At 39.7% G+C, this 15947-nt stretch overlaps 2 pseudogenes; one reads left to right on the top strand and one right to left on the bottom strand.

Moving 5' to 3' along the window:
- Nucleotides 1-3537: 3537 nt before the first annotated feature.
- Nucleotides 3538-3655, bottom strand: LOC134937838 (5S ribosomal RNA; annotated as a pseudogene).
- Nucleotides 3656-10127: 6472 nt separating this feature from the next.
- LOC134938486 (5S ribosomal RNA) lies at nt 10128-10245 on the top strand (annotated as a pseudogene).
- The last annotated feature ends 5702 nt before the right edge of the window (nt 10246-15947 follow it).

Genomic DNA, 15947 nt, shown 5'->3' with positions numbered 1-15947 from the left:
ATCAAAAATATTTGAAAGAAGTTCACTTCTATTCTCTCTGAAAGCAAACATGGCTGCAGCAAATATTCACTGAGTGAAGTACAAGCAATGCAGAAAAAAAGGAGTAAATAAATGCGCTGACAAGATATGATGCAGCCAATTAAAACAATAGGAACCTTCACAAACAATTCCACAAATAGTAAACAAAAAGAATTTTGTCAAATCGGCACAAAATATCTAATAAATTCTTACATGAAAATATCCTGATAGGCTTAATAGGATAAAATCCTAATGAAGAGGTTTCTGTGTTCCAAATGTCCCGTAATCCAAATGCCCTTTGGTTCTGTGAATCAATTTCCTTATCTCAAACAAAGAAAAAAGATCATGGTGCAGATCCACTTATGGGGGACAAAGGATTTATTTTACACAAGAAACTCACAATTTATAAAAACAAACAAGCATATAACCACTGCAAGTGGAAGGCGGGGTGCTGTCGTTACTGGTAGTCAGAATTACCCTCCGAAGATGGTCAGGGTGCACTGAAGGTTCCGGATACCATAGAAGTGCAAAGAGTAGCTTTAACGACCCAGGTCAGATCACCATCAGTCCCAAATCACCAACTGCTCAACGCGTTTCGGACAGCTGCGGACCTTCGTCAGGAGCATAGTGGTGAATGGGAAAAACACAAATATTTATACTCAAACATAATTATGAGATAATGTCCACATGTGGTGTTTTTTCAACCCAGAATCCCCGGCTGGGACGTCCATCACCGGAAGTTCCGCTAACCGGAACCGGAAGTCAGTATGCGTTCCACCGCCGATATCCGGAAGTTCACTATGCGTTCCACCCACGATGTCCGAAAGTTACTTATGCATTTTATCGGCTGGTGTCCACAAAAAGGGGTCCCAAATACAAAGTTCCATAGTTTAGAATGGAGTCTCTTTAGTCCAAATGAGTCCAAGTCCATAAACATAACATGTAATTAAAAACAAAAAATATATATATTAAAAAAATACATATACTTAAATATATAAAAAAATATAGAGACATGTTGAGAAATATAAAAGGGATATATCAAAGAAAAAGGTGGTTCATAAATACTCAGATAATAGCAAAAACCTAAAATTATAAAAACCATTTTAAGTCAAAATCCCCATTTAAACCTTCTGGGGTTAGGGTTTTTAATTTAAAAATCCACTTCATTTCAGATTTAGTTAGTTTACTTTCAATATCTTTATTTCTCCAAGATGAAGTGACCCTTCTATACCCCAAAAGGCTTTACTGGCAGCTGGATTATAATTGTGAACCTTCTTAAAATGTGAAGATACGGTATGGCTCTCTAAACCTTTCCTGATATTATAGGTGTGTTCCGCCAATCTTATTTTTAAATTTCTGCTGGTCTTCCCTATATAAACTAGGCCACATATACATTCAAGACCGTATATCACATTTTTCGAATTGCAAGTAAGAAATTCTTTAATTGGATAGACATTGTCTTTCACACAGAACTCTCTTATTTTGCTGGGTCCTTTCACTAATTTACATATAGTACATAAGCCACATCTGTGGAACCCAACAGTTCTGATACTCGTATTTTTTACTTCCTCGATTGCACTATTAACAAGTTTATCCTTAAGCGATCGGGCACGTCTATATATAAAACTGGGTTTTACTGGAAGTTTGGGACCAATAATTGGGTCCTGTTTCAGAAGTTTCCAGTTCTTTCTGAATATTGATTCAATTTCTTTATAATGGAAATTATATTCACTGATAAACGCCCAATTGACATTGTCATTATTCTTATCTATTGATTTCCCATTTAAAAGACTCTGTCTATCGATATTTAAGGCTTTCACTTTAGCTTTTTCTATAGAAGCCTTTTCATAACCTTTTTTCTATAAAAAGGTTACCCATTTCTTCCATCTGTACCTCACAAATGGCAGTTTCGGTACAGTTATGTCTCACCCGTAGGAACTGCCCATACCGTATACCGTCGAGCCAGTTCCTATGATGAAGACTACATTTGTCTATATAACTGTTCGAGTCAGTAGATTTTCTATATGTTTTAGTTTGTAAAGTGCCTTCTTTTATATAAATACACAAATCTAGGAAGAATATTTCATTTTTACTCCAAGTAAAAGAAATTGTAATATTAAAATCATTGGAATTTAAAACTTCAAAAAACTTTATAAGGTCATTTTGGGTACCTTTCCATACAAACACTATATCATCAATGTACCTTTGCCATGACACCAGATTCGCGCCCAGAATTCCATCATGCCAAACCATCGTATCCTCCCAATACACCATAAAAAGGTTTGCATAACTGGGCACGAATCTGGTGCCCATGGCGGTACCAACCATCTGTAAGTAATAAAAACCATTGTAGTAAAAATAATTATTGGTTAAAATGAATTTAATACTCTTGATTAAGAAATTCTTTATATCTATAGATAAAGTGCTTTTTTCTAGAAAATAGTGGACTGCCTTAATACCTAGATCAATGTCTATAATGGTATACAGAGTAGACACATCCCCACTGACCATTATAAAATCCTCATTCCATTCAAAATAGTTAATTCCATTAATAGTATTAATGAAAATTTCAATGATGATTGGAATTTAATTTTAGAACAATGTTCTTTTAGACTGATGGAATTAATTATTAAAGAACGTCGTAGTGTAGCAGAGAAACTCAACATTGAGATCTCCAAAATGCAGTTATTAGTAGCTCCTTTTAGAGAATTAGAGGATTTTAAAGAGAATTATTAGAAAACTAAATAAAGAGACTAGGGAACTTAGAGAAAAGAAAGTGAAAAAGTTCAGAAGGGATAAAGAGGGACATAAGGTCATGGAGAAAATTAAAACTCCTCCAAGTGATAAACCCAATGATATGTACATACAAAAGGAGAGAAAGAAAGCTCTTGTGTGGGCGCACTCTTGAAAAAAAGAAATCAAAAGAAATTCTTCGGATATGAGTTGAAAAATATAAAAACAAATATTTATTGAATAATTAATTAAAAATTATTAATATCCCACTGTGATCAAACCGTTTTTTGTAATTAGTTGATGAATATTTTATTTTTATATTTATCTTTTTAGAAAAAATAATAAAGATAATAAGCAAAAGGAAGGGAAATGTTCTGGTCTCGGTAATCACACAAAATGAATTAGAAAGGTTACAGACACTTGATAGTCTAGTAGCCGTTTCTCCTGACCAGCACAGAAATTCTGTGTTACTGAAAACAGGGAGATCCAATATTATGTCTTTGAAAGACCACTGAGGGGGTCAATGTCGGACAAATTACTGATCACCGGGTATACCTAGGTCACAAATTTAACGACATATCTTAGACATTTTAGAGCATATTGAAAAGATTGCCGTAATAGGCAAAGGAGACAAAGGGTAAAACGAGATGATTAAAAAATGAAAAGGAAAGGCAAAAATGGGTGTGTGGGAGGGGACAGAGGGGGAGGGAACGGGGGGGAGGGAAGTGAAAAAGTGGTGATCCTGCTGTTGGTGTCCACCCTTCAGATGAAGGGGAATAGTGTCCTTCTCTACAACACCAGGTATTCCCAAAAAGTCTCCTTTCAGGTACTGACCTAGCCCAACGCTGCTTAGCTTCCAAGATCGGACGAGATCGGGCATTAACAGCGTGGTATGATAGTAGAGAGGCTATCTACCAATGAGAGTGCACCTATATAGGAAAGGTGGGTAAGAATATAGGAAAGAAATACAGTCTGAAAAATGTGTGGATCTGCTTTCCACGTTAGGCGAGGTGACTCATCTGCCAATTGGCCAGTGATACACCCTGGATCGTGGATGAGAGTCCACTGAAAAGGGCTGGGCCAGTGAAGAATGTCAGAGAGGAATGCGAGAGAATAGAAATACTGGTCAAATTGTGTTAATGGTCACAGATGAGTTGACCGAAAAGAGAAAGAACACCTGATGTCTCTATATATGGCAAAAAATTGACATGTCATTCGAAAGCACAAAAAGTGAGTAGGTGGTTCCTATGAAACTGGAACCAGATATGTCATATGCATAAGCACCTAGGAGTGCAGTGGTATGAATTCACTGTTTTTGCACAAAGTTTGCATGATATCTAAAGCATATTAAAGTAGATTTCTAAATTGTATGCAATGATGTCAGATATGCTGTATGCATAGGAACCTGTGAAGACAATATTACAGATTCACTGATGATAAGAAAGCAGTGCAATGCACACCTTATTGATCCCGACTGGCATACTAAGTTAATTGCCCTTTATATGCAAAAATGATGAACTATGCAGTAGGTGGGAAATCCCCCAGATTAAGATTACTTCGTCTCTTTTGCATGGTTATGCTTAACATATATAAGGTTAGAAATAGCCAAGTTTGATACTCATGATGTGTGGATATCAAATTCCGGGAGCCTCTGGTAATCAGTAGTCATCCATGGAAGAATCTCCTGTTTGGATCCGTGGAAAACGCGTTTCGCCCGCTGGGCTTGTTCACTTCCGGGATCTCGTGTTTCCTATCTAAGTGTGGGGTTTAAAAGGCCCTGTCAATTAGAGTAGCAGCCAATCGGAAGTTGCTCACCAGTCACGGACAACTGTAGAAGCGTGTTGCCGGCGCTTACCGGCTGACGTCAGCAGCAAGTGATAGACCTTCGCGGCTGACGTCAGTGGCACATGACCGGAGCCTAGTCACATGGGGAGAGAGGCGCTGGTGAGTGTGCGCATAGGGAGGTCCCTATCGTCATAACGTCTACAGCACGTGATCGGAACATGATCACAAAGGAAAAAGTGCGCTGATGAGTATGCGCAAAGGAAGAGGGGGAAAAGAAAGAGACTACCTAACGTCATTGTACTGATGTGATGAGATAGCGCCATATTGTAAAAGGGTATACCAATAGTTAGAGTGGGAGGCTCTCTGTTGCCATGGTAACTAAGGCGCACGAGGTGGCGATTTGTTTTAAGAATGATATGCATGTTCAGTTGTGTGTGTGTTAAATAACAGAATGAAATCTATTGCAGCTGCAACATGAGAATTATGTGATATAAGAGGATATAGACGTGAGATATCCTGGAATATTTCTGTTTATAGGGGACCGTAGACAAATAAGGTAGATAAATGACACTAGAATAGTATAATCAAAAGGAAAATAAGAATCAAAATAAATATAAAAATAAAAATAAAATTGAAAATGAAAATAAAAATAAATATAAAAATAAAAATAAAAAATAAAAATAATAATAATAAATATAAATATAAAAATAAAATAAAAATAGGAATAAATATGAGAATAAAAATGAAAATAAATGAAAATAAATAATAAATAATAAATAAAAATAAAAATAAATATAAAAGTAAAAATAAAAATAAAAAACTAAATGAACATTATGTCAAGAAACACGGTTGTGACTGTGGTGATAAGGTCACAGGGACGTGCTTGGCGGCATGGTGATGTGGTGGAATGGGGTGAAGGAGAATGGTGAGCAAGTGGTGAATAAGGTGAACTGTGTATGAGGTCTATTACGGATTGAGACCTGGGGAATGATAGTGGATGGGATCTCCTGTGTTGGGGAAGCCCCCCTATAACTGGGGGGATCTGAGTGTAATGCACAAAGTGTTACTGGGTGGGAAAACTAAGTGAGTGAAGGCAAAGCTGGGTGATGTGATACTAGGAGTTGTTGTGAGGGTGGGTAAGGTGACAGGGATGGTGGGGAGTGGGGAATTCGTTAATTGGGAATATTTATTGTTATATAGGTTGTGACGGATGTGGGATGGGTCTGCAGATAAGTGGGAGATGAGTGGAGTGGCAGGGAGTAAATAAATAACTAATCAATGGGTATATTTGTGGGTGTTTTATAAAAAGGCACCATAATTAATATTTTCATTCAGACCATCTGGTCTTAGAGTACCAAGGCGAAAAATCCATTCGCTCTCTTTTTTGTACAATTCCTTGGTCATGTCGCCTCCTCGTATACCCAAATGAATACGATCCAAGCCAAAAACTTTAAGATCTTTCATCAGACCTTTGTGTTGAAAGTGAAAATGTCTGGCAACCGTAGTGAGTTGTCTCATGCATGCCAGATCTTTGGATGCATTGCGAATATTGCCCAGATGTTCTAGGACCCTCTCTTTCAGTTTTCGTGAGGTCATGCCGACATATTTCATATTGCAGCTGCAAGTAATGCAGTAAATTACCGCTTGAGTGTTACAGTTGAAAAAATGTGGTATTGTGGTTGGTTGCCCATACTTGTCTGTGACCACATTGGTTCGGAATATATGTGTACAGGCCTTACATTGGCCGCACGGAAAGGAACCTGTTGTGGCTGGCTTCTTAGGTATTGCGGGCAATAGATGACTCCGAACTAATCGATCTTTGATGTTTTTTGATCTACGCCAGCTCATTTGTATGGAAGGGCCCACAGCAGATGATAAATCTGGATCCAAATGGAGTATGGGAATATGTTTGGTTATAGCATCTTTAAGCATTCTCCACTCCGGACAGAAAGTTCCTATAAATCTGAAAGGATCCGTATCTTCTGAAGTTGTCTGGTTAGTCCTGAAAATAAGTTGCTCTCTCTTGACTGAAATGGTGGACTGGTAGGCTCTTTCTCATCTAGTCATCTAGTTGTCCCTCTTGACGTTTGGAGAAGAACTTCTTTAGGAGAAGCTTCCTACCAAATAATCTCAAATCTTTCTCCCAGGAGAATCGATTGAAAGATCTTGATGGGGAGAAAGAGAGTCCTTTGCTGAGTACTGCCATGTGATCCGAGGAAAGGGACCTGGTAGATAAATTGATGACTTGTAATAGACTCGATTTATCGGAATCTATCTTACTGCCTTTCTCTGTTCCTTGTTCATTATCTGGAATGGAGATAAGGAACTCTTAATGGAATTTATTGCATTATTGAATACCAACGAATTGAACATCAAGCTTACTCATACCATCAGCCCCAAACAGGTTCCCTTTCTCGATTTGAACATTTACAGGTCACATACGGGGTATCTAGAAACAGAGCTATACAGAAAGGAGACTGCAACTAACAGTCTCCTTTTTCAAACTAGCTCTCATTTCCCGCCCACCATTGAGAATATACCCAAAGGAGAATACCTCAGACTCCGACGTAACTGCTCTGAGGATCATATTTTTCAAATCAAGAGCTGGGATCTTACCAATCGCCTCCTTGCCCGAGGCTACAGTAAACGATCATTAAAAAGAGCCTACCAGTCCACCATTTCAGTCAAGAGAGAGCAACTTATTTTCAGGACTAACCAGACAACTTCAGAAGATACGGATCCTTTCAGATTTATAGGAACTTTCTGTCCGGAGTGGAGAATGCTTAAAGATGCTATAACCAAACATATTCCCATACTCCATTTGGATCCAGATTTATCATCTGCTGTGGGCCCTTCCATACAAATGAGCTGGCGTAGATCAAAAAACATCAAAGATCGATTAGTTCGGAGTCATCTATTGCCCGCAATACCTAAGAAGCCGGCCACAACAGGTTCCTTTCCGTGCGGCCAATGTAAGGCCTGTACACATATATTCCGAACCAATGTGGTCACAGACAAGTATGGGCAACCAACCACAATACCACATTTTTTCAACTGTAACACTCAAGCGATAATTTACTGCATTACTTGCAGCTGCAATATGAAATATGTCGGCATGACCTCACGAAAACTGAAAGAGAGGGTCCTAGAACATCTGGGCAATATTCGCAATGCATTTAAAGATCTGGCACGCATGAGACAACTCACTACGGTTGCCAGACATTTTCACTTTCAACACAAAGGTCTGATGAAAGATCTTAAAGTTTTTGGCTTGGATCGTATTCATTTGGGTATACGAGGAGGCGACATGACCAAGGAATTGTACAAAAAAGAGAGCGAATGGATTTTTCGCCTTGGTACTCTAAGACCAGATGGTCTGAATGAAAATATTAATTATGGTGCCTTTTTATAAAACACCCACAAATATACCCATTGATTAGTTATTTATTTACTCCCTGCCACTCCACTCATCTCCCACTTATCTGCAGACCCATCCCACATCCGTCACAACCTATATAACAATAAATATTCCCAATTAACGAATCCCCCACTCCCCACCATCCCTGTCACCTTACCCACCCTCACAACCACTCCTAGTATCACATCACCCAGCTTTGCTTTCACTCACTTAGTTTTCCCACCCAGTAACACTTTGTGCATTACACTCAGATCCCCCCAGTTATAGGGGGGCTTCCCCAACACGGGAGATCCCATCCACTATCATTCCCCAGGTCTCAATCCGTAATAGACCTCATACACAGTTCACCTTATTCACCACTTGCTCACCATTCTCCTTCACCCCATTCCACCACATCACCATGCCGCCAAGCACGTCCCTGTGACCTTATCACCACAGTCACAACCGTGTTTCTTGACATAATGTTCATTTAGTTTTTTATTTTTACTTTTATATTTATATTTATTTATTTATTTTATTTATTTTTTTATTTATTATTTATTTTCATTTATTTTCATTTTTATTCTCATATTTATTCCTATTTTTATTTTATTTTTATATTTATATTTATTATTATTATTTTTATTTTTTATTTTTATATTTATTTTTATTTTCATTTTCAATTTTATTTTTATTTTTATATTTATTTTGATTCTTATTTTCCTTTTGATTATACTATTCTAGTGTCATTTATCTACCTTATTTGTCTACGGTCCCCTATAAACAGAAATATTCCAGGATATCTCACGTCTATATCCTCTTATATCACATAATTCTCATGTTGCAGCTGCAATAGATTTCATTCTGTTATTTAACACACACACAACTGAACATGCATATCATTCTTAAAACAAATCGCCACCTCGCGCGCCTTAGTTACCATGGCAACAGAGAGCCTCCCACTCTAACTATTGGTATACCCTTTTACAATATGGCGCTATCTCATCACATCAGTACAATGACGTTAGGTAGTCTCTTTCTTTTCCCCCTCTTCCCTTGCGCATACTCATCAGCGCACTTTTTCCTTTGTGATCATGTTCCAATCACGTGCTGTAGACGTTATGACGATAGGGACCTCCCTATGCGCACACTCACCAGCGCCTCTCTCCCCACGTGACTAGGCTCCGGTCATGTGCCACTGACGTCAGCCGCGAAGGTCTATCACTTGCTGCTGACGTCAGCCGGTAAGCGCCGGCAACACGCTTCTACAGTTGTCCGTGACTGGTGAGCAACTTCCGATTGGCTGCTACTCTAATTGACAGGGCCTTTAAACCCCACACTTAGACAGGAAACACGAGATCCCGGAAGTGAACAAGCCCAGCGGGCGAAACGCGTTTTCCACGGATCCAAACAGGAGATTCTTCCATGGATGACTACTGATTACCAGAGGCTCCCGGAATTTGATATCCACACATCATGAGTATCAAACTTGGCTATTTCTAACCTTATATATGTTAAGCGTAACCATGCAAAAGAGACGAAGTAATCTTAATCTGGGGGATTTCCCACCTACTGCATAGTTCATCATTTTTGCATATAAAGGGCAATTAACTTAGTATGCCAGTCGGGATCAATAAGGTGTGCATTGCACTGCTTTCTTATCATCAGTGAATCTGTAATATTGTCTTCACAGGTTCCTATGCATACACCATATCTGACATCATTGTATACAATTTAGAAATCTACTTTAATATGCTTTAGATATCATGCAAACTTTGTGCAAAAACAGTGAATTCATACCACTGCACTCCTAGGTGCTTATGCATATGACATATCTGGTTCCAGTTTCATAGGAACCACCTACTCACTTTTTGTGCTTTCGAATGACATGTCAATTTTTTGCCATATATAGAGACATCAGGTGTTCTTTCTCTTTTCGGTCAACTCATCTGTGACCATTAACACAATTTGACCAGTATTTCTATTCTCTCGCATTCCTCTCTGACATTCTTCACTGGCCCAGCCCTTTTCAGTGGACTCTCATCCACGATCCAGGGTGTATCACTGGCCAATTGGCAGATGAGTCACCTCGCCTAACGTGGAAAGCAGATCCACACATTTTTCAGACTGTATTTCTTTCCTATATTCTTACCCACCTTTCCTATATAGGTGCACTCTCATTGGTAGATAGCCTCTCTACTATCATACCACGCTGTTAATGCCTGATCTCGTCCGATCTTGGAAGCTAAGCAGCGTTGGGCTAGGTCAGTACCTGAAAGGAGACTTTTTGGGAATACCTGGTGTTGTAGAGAAGGACACTATTCCCCTTCATCTGAAGGGTGGACACCAACAGCAGGATCACCACTTTTTCACTTCCCTCCCCCCCGTTCCCTCCCCCTCTGTCCCCTCCCACACACCCATTTTTGCCTTTCCTTTTCATTTTTTAATCATCTCGTTTTACCCTTTGTCTCCTTTGCCTATTACGGCAATCTTTTCAATATGCTCTAAAATGTCTAAGATATGTCGTTAAATTTGTGACCTAGGTATACCCGGTGATCAGTAATTTGTCCGACATTGACCCCCTCAGTGGTCTTTCAAAGACATAATATTGGATCTCCCTGTTTTCAGTAACACAGAATTTCTGTGCTGGTCAGGAGAAACGGCTACTAGACTATCAAGTGTCTGTAACCTTTCTAATTCATTTTGTGTGATTACCGAGACCAGAACATTTCCCTTCCTTTTGCTTATTATCTTTATTATTTTTTCTAAAAAGATAAATATAAAAATAAAATATTCATCAACTAATTACAAAAAACGGTTTGATCACAGTGGGATATTAATAATTTTTAATTAATTATTCAATAAATATTTGTTTTTATATTTTTCAACTCATATCCGAAGAATTTCTTTTGATTTCTTCTTTTTTTCAAGAGTGCGCCCACACAAGAGCTTTCTTTCTCTCCTTTTGTATGTACATATACCTCCTAGCTCTGGGCGCACCGCCAATAAGGACTATAATTGAAAAGTTGTTTTCTTTTCCAATACTTGTCCATTTTGGCTTCTCTCTATCCTATTATAAATTACACCGGTGCCAGGTCTTTCTTTCCCTTGGTAACAAACCCAATGATATATCAGAAAGAAGGATTAATCTAGACCCACAATGGAGGAAGGTAGAGAGAAAAAGAACCAATATAAAAAAAACCTTTTATTAAAGATAATTGGAGAATAAATAAAAGGGAAAATTGGAGAAGTAGGCAACAATATAATGATAAATGGGGAGAAAGAGATGAAAGAAGAGATAGAAATTTCACCCGAGGGTTAATTTCCCAACAAATAGGAATAGATATCAACCAATACAAAGAGAGGATGAGGTACACAGATGTGGCTTATGTACTATATGTAAATTAGTGAAAGGACCCAGCAAAATAAGAGAGTTCTGTGTGAAAGACAATGTCTATCCAATTAAAGAATTTCTTACTTGCAATTCGAAAAACGTGATATACGGTCTTGAATGTATATGTGGCCTAGTTTATATAGTGAAGACCAGCAGAAATTTAAAAATAAGATTGGCGGAACACACCTATAATATCAGGAAAGGTTTTGAGAGCCATACCGTATCTTCACATTTTAAGAAGGGTCATAATTGTAATCCAGCTGCCATTAAAGCCTTTTGGGGTATAGAAGAGGTCACTTCATCTTGGAGAAATAAAGATATTGAAAGTAAACTAGCTAAATCTGAAATGAAGTGGATTTTTAAATTAAAAACCCTAACCCCAGAAGGTTTAAATGGGGATTTTGAATTAAAATGGTTTTTAGAATTTTAGGTTTTTGCTATTATCTGAGTATTTATGAACCACCTTTTTCTTTTATATATCCCTTTTATAGTTCTCAACATGTCTCTCTATTTTTTTATATATTTAAGTATATGTATTTTTTTAATATATATATTTTTTTGTTTTTAATTACATGTTATGTTTATGGACTTGGACTCATTTGGACTAAAGAGACTCCATTCTAAAGTATGGAACTTTGTATTCGGGACCCCTTTTTGTGGACACCAGCCGATAAAATGCATAAGGAACTTCCGGACATCGTAGGTGGAAAGCATAGTGAACTTCCGGATATCGGCGGTGGAACGCATATTGACTTCCGGTTCCGGTTAGCGGAACTTCCGGTGACGGACGTCCCGGCCAGGGATTCTGGGCGGAAAAAACGCCACATGTGGACATTATCTCATAATTATGTTTGAGTATAAATATTTGTGTTTTTCCCATTCACCACTATGCTCCTGACGAAGGACCGCAGCTGTCCGAAACGCGTTGAGCAGTTGGTGATTTGGGACTGAGGGTGGTTTGACCTGGGTCGGTAAAACTAATGGTTGCTCTTCTATGGTATCCGGAACCTTCAGTGCAGCCTGACCATCTTCGGAGGGTAACTCTGACTACCAGTAACGACAGCACCCCGCCTTCCACTTGCAGTGGTTATATGCTTGTTTGTTTTTATAAATTGTGAGTTTCTTGTGTAAAATAAATCCTTTGTCCCCCATAAGTGGATCTGCACCATGATCTTTTTTCTTTGTTTGAGATAAGGAAATTGATTTACAGAACCAAAGGGCATATGGATTACGGGACATTTGGAACACAGAAACCTCTTCATTAGGATTTTATCCTATTAAGCCTATCAGGATATTTTCATGTAAGAATTTGTTTGATATTTTGCGCCGATTTGACAAAATTCTTTTTGTTTACTATTTGTGGAATTGTTTGTGAAGGTTCCTATTGTTTTAATTGGCTGCATCATATCTTGTCAGCGCATTTATTTACTCCTTTTTTTCTGCATCACCCTCTTCCTGTCACCAGCTAACTGGTATCACCCTCTTCCTGTCACCAGCTAACTGGTATCACCCTCTCCCTGTTATCCACTGCTGTCAAACTCTCCCTGGTGTTACCCTCTTCTGGTCTCCCTCTCCCTGGTGTCACCCTCTCCCTGTCACCTACTGCTGTCCCCCTTTCACTGGAATCACCCTCTTCCTGTCACCCTCTCTCTCCCTGGCATCACCCTCTTTCTGTCACCAGCTAACTGGTATCACCCTCTTCCTGTCACCCACTACTGTCAAACTCTCCGTGGTGTTACCCCCTTCTTGTCATCCTCTCCCTGGTGTTGCCCTTTCCCTGTCACCCTCTGCCTCGCTCTGTCAGCCTCTACCTGTCACCCTCTCTCCGTCAACCTCTCCCTTTCACCCTCTGCATCTCACCTGCATCACTGTCCCCCCATTACCTCCTGTCACCATCTGCCTTTCCAAGGCATCACCCTCTCCTGGTCATACAGGTACAGCATTCCCATTAAGGCCATGCCCCTTGTTGTGAGGCCACACCCTCATTGCAAGACCACACCCACTTTTCCAGAAGCACATGTGCCTTTGGTGCACGCAAGGACAGTGGCGGTGGCAGGCATCGGCTCGGGGCAGTAGGGGTCATCAACTGGACTCTGTGGACATTATGGCTGCAGTGCCTCACCAGCCACTGACCTCACCGTACGGCACTGGTCCTCAGGACCCCAAACAGTTTGTTTTCTAAGTCTCCTCACAGAATACCAAGTGAAATAAGTTGCTCCACCTGTGGCTCTTTTAAATTGTGTCAGTGAGTAATGAATAAACCTGTGCACCTGCTAGGTGACCTGGACAACATGAACTGTTTGGGGTCCAGAGGACTGACTTTGAGAACCACTGCAATAGAGAGAGTGGTGCTTAGACCAGACATTCCCAACCTCGGTCCTCAAGGTACACTAACAGTGCAGGTTTTGGTGATGTCCAGGCTTCAGCACAGATGGTTAAATCAAAATAGCTGAGGTACTAATTAAGTCACCTTTGCTCAAGCATGGCTATCACTAAAACCTGGACTGTTAGTGTGCCTTGAGGATGCCTGGCTTAGACACTACCCCCATTAAGTTACATTTGTGTATCCAGACAAAAGGCAATGGCAGAACACTGATTACTGTAAAATTATAAATAGTAGCACAGAGAAATATTCGTTAAAAAACGGAAAATGCAAAACTGGTAGTAGCAGTAAAAATTCCTATTTAAATCAATTACTATATTTTCTTTCACTATCTATTACATAAAATATGTATTTTGCTACGCTATATGGTATCCAGAAAAACAAAAATATTTTAAAATAATGGTCAAATAAAAATATGGAGCATATTCAGCATCACTTAATCGCTTTTTCACAAAAGTTTCAGGTGATATTCTCAGTTTTTATATACAGAGCCATTCCTCATTCCTGTAATGCAGAATATAAAACTGAAATCTCCTGGTTACAAATCTGCCCTGATTATTTCCACAGTTCTCATACTTGTAGAAATTATATGATTCATCAAGTTCCGAAAATGCACTTTTATTCACAACTTGACAGGGAAACTGTACGTCATCATGAGAGAACATGCAGCACCAGAATTTCTTCCCAAGCTGCAGTTCACATGGTACAGCAGGTAAGAAAGTGGGAACTTTATTTTTTTTGTGGGGTCTGCACTTATCATACTGGTCCCATTTACCCCAGGACCCCCTTGAGGCTCTGCATTTAGTAGGCTGAGATTTGTGATCCCCCTGACCTTGCAGTCTGTAGAGAGCAGACACTGGTGCTCTGGGCTTACCTTGCACTGCAGCTCCTCCCAATTGTGCGGGTTCAGGTCTCTGGACATGTTCTCCTGGTCCCCAGTCGGCAGTAGCCAGCATGCAGGTAGGTCCTTAGTGCTGGGCAGAAGCGTAGTGTGTGAAGCAGGGAAGTGGGCAGCAGCCCACTGTTCAGGGAGACTTACTGAGCCGTGGTCCTTGGTGCTGGGCAGAACTTGAAGCAGTGTGCAGGGAGCCGACTTCTGCCCACCTGCCACAGCTCTCGCCACTGTGGCAAAGAGCAGGGACACCATGAATGGAACTGCAGGAATGGAGCCCTTACTTAAGCAAGCAGCCCTGTGTCTTCCCTGTAGGGAGACAGCTATATGGATACATGCATCTCACCCCTAATGCCCACCCCTGTTACAGTGCCAGGGTTTGTCCCACAAGCATAGGCAGAGGGACCTTACAGGGGGACACAATGCTTTTACTTGCTACTACTCTCTCATTCCAGCTGCAAGTTCTTTCTTATCAGTACCTGGGGCTAGATGCATCATCGCTTGGAGAGTGATAAAATGGAGAAGGAAAAAGTACCAGCCAATCAGGTCCTAACTGTCATGTCACAGGTTGTGTTTGAAAAATGGCAGTTAGGAGCTGATTGGCTGGTACTTTTACACTCTCCATTTTATCACTTTCCAAGCAATGATGCATCTGGCCCCTGGTCAGTAAGGTGTGCTGGCGGCTGGGGCAGATTAAGGTGACTTTATTTGGAAAAAATGGTTGTGGGTACCATTGATTGTAGGGCTGCTGTGATTGGAGTCTCTGACTGCTGGCTGGCTTGAGTCGAGGAATAATATGTCTCATATCTCACTATTTCGAAAAGCTGTTTCTGCAGAAAGAGCAGCTTTGCGGAAGTGATAATTAGGTTAGTGAGGCATGATGAATGGCTCTGATATATTATCTTAACTCACTGTGAGTTCAATACTTAATTATCACTCCACGTAGTTTTTGCATAATAAATAGCCCCCTATAAGTTTTAATAAAGTAAATATACAACAAAACATACTGGACAAACAAAAAGAGTTAGATATCGTTCCAAGGAAATCCACTACCCCCTTCTGAGCAAATTCATTCTTGAGCAATGAATTTTGCAAATCAAGTAAATCCTTGATCAGTACTGTGTGAGCAAACCTGGAGACTCTGAATTGTTCACATGGGTCAATAAGTTTGCAATGAGCAGTGTTCTTGCTGAATTGAAAGACACATAAATGTGCTATCAAAAAAGTGAGACAAAACAAAAGTATTTCAAAGGGTATCCAGTCTATAAATCTACACTAAAAAGGTCTACAGTCAAGAGGACGACTACTAATGGGAGACATGCTTTAGGTCGACATGGTCAAAAGG

The sequence above is a fragment of the Pseudophryne corroboree genome, chromosome 6 (assembly GCF_028390025.1).
Source record: "Pseudophryne corroboree isolate aPseCor3 chromosome 6, aPseCor3.hap2, whole genome shotgun sequence".
NCBI lineage: Eukaryota > Metazoa > Chordata > Amphibia > Anura > Myobatrachidae > Pseudophryne > Pseudophryne corroboree.
The sequence above is the reverse complement of the archived record's forward strand: the minus strand, read 5'-3'. Positions and strand labels throughout refer to the sequence as shown.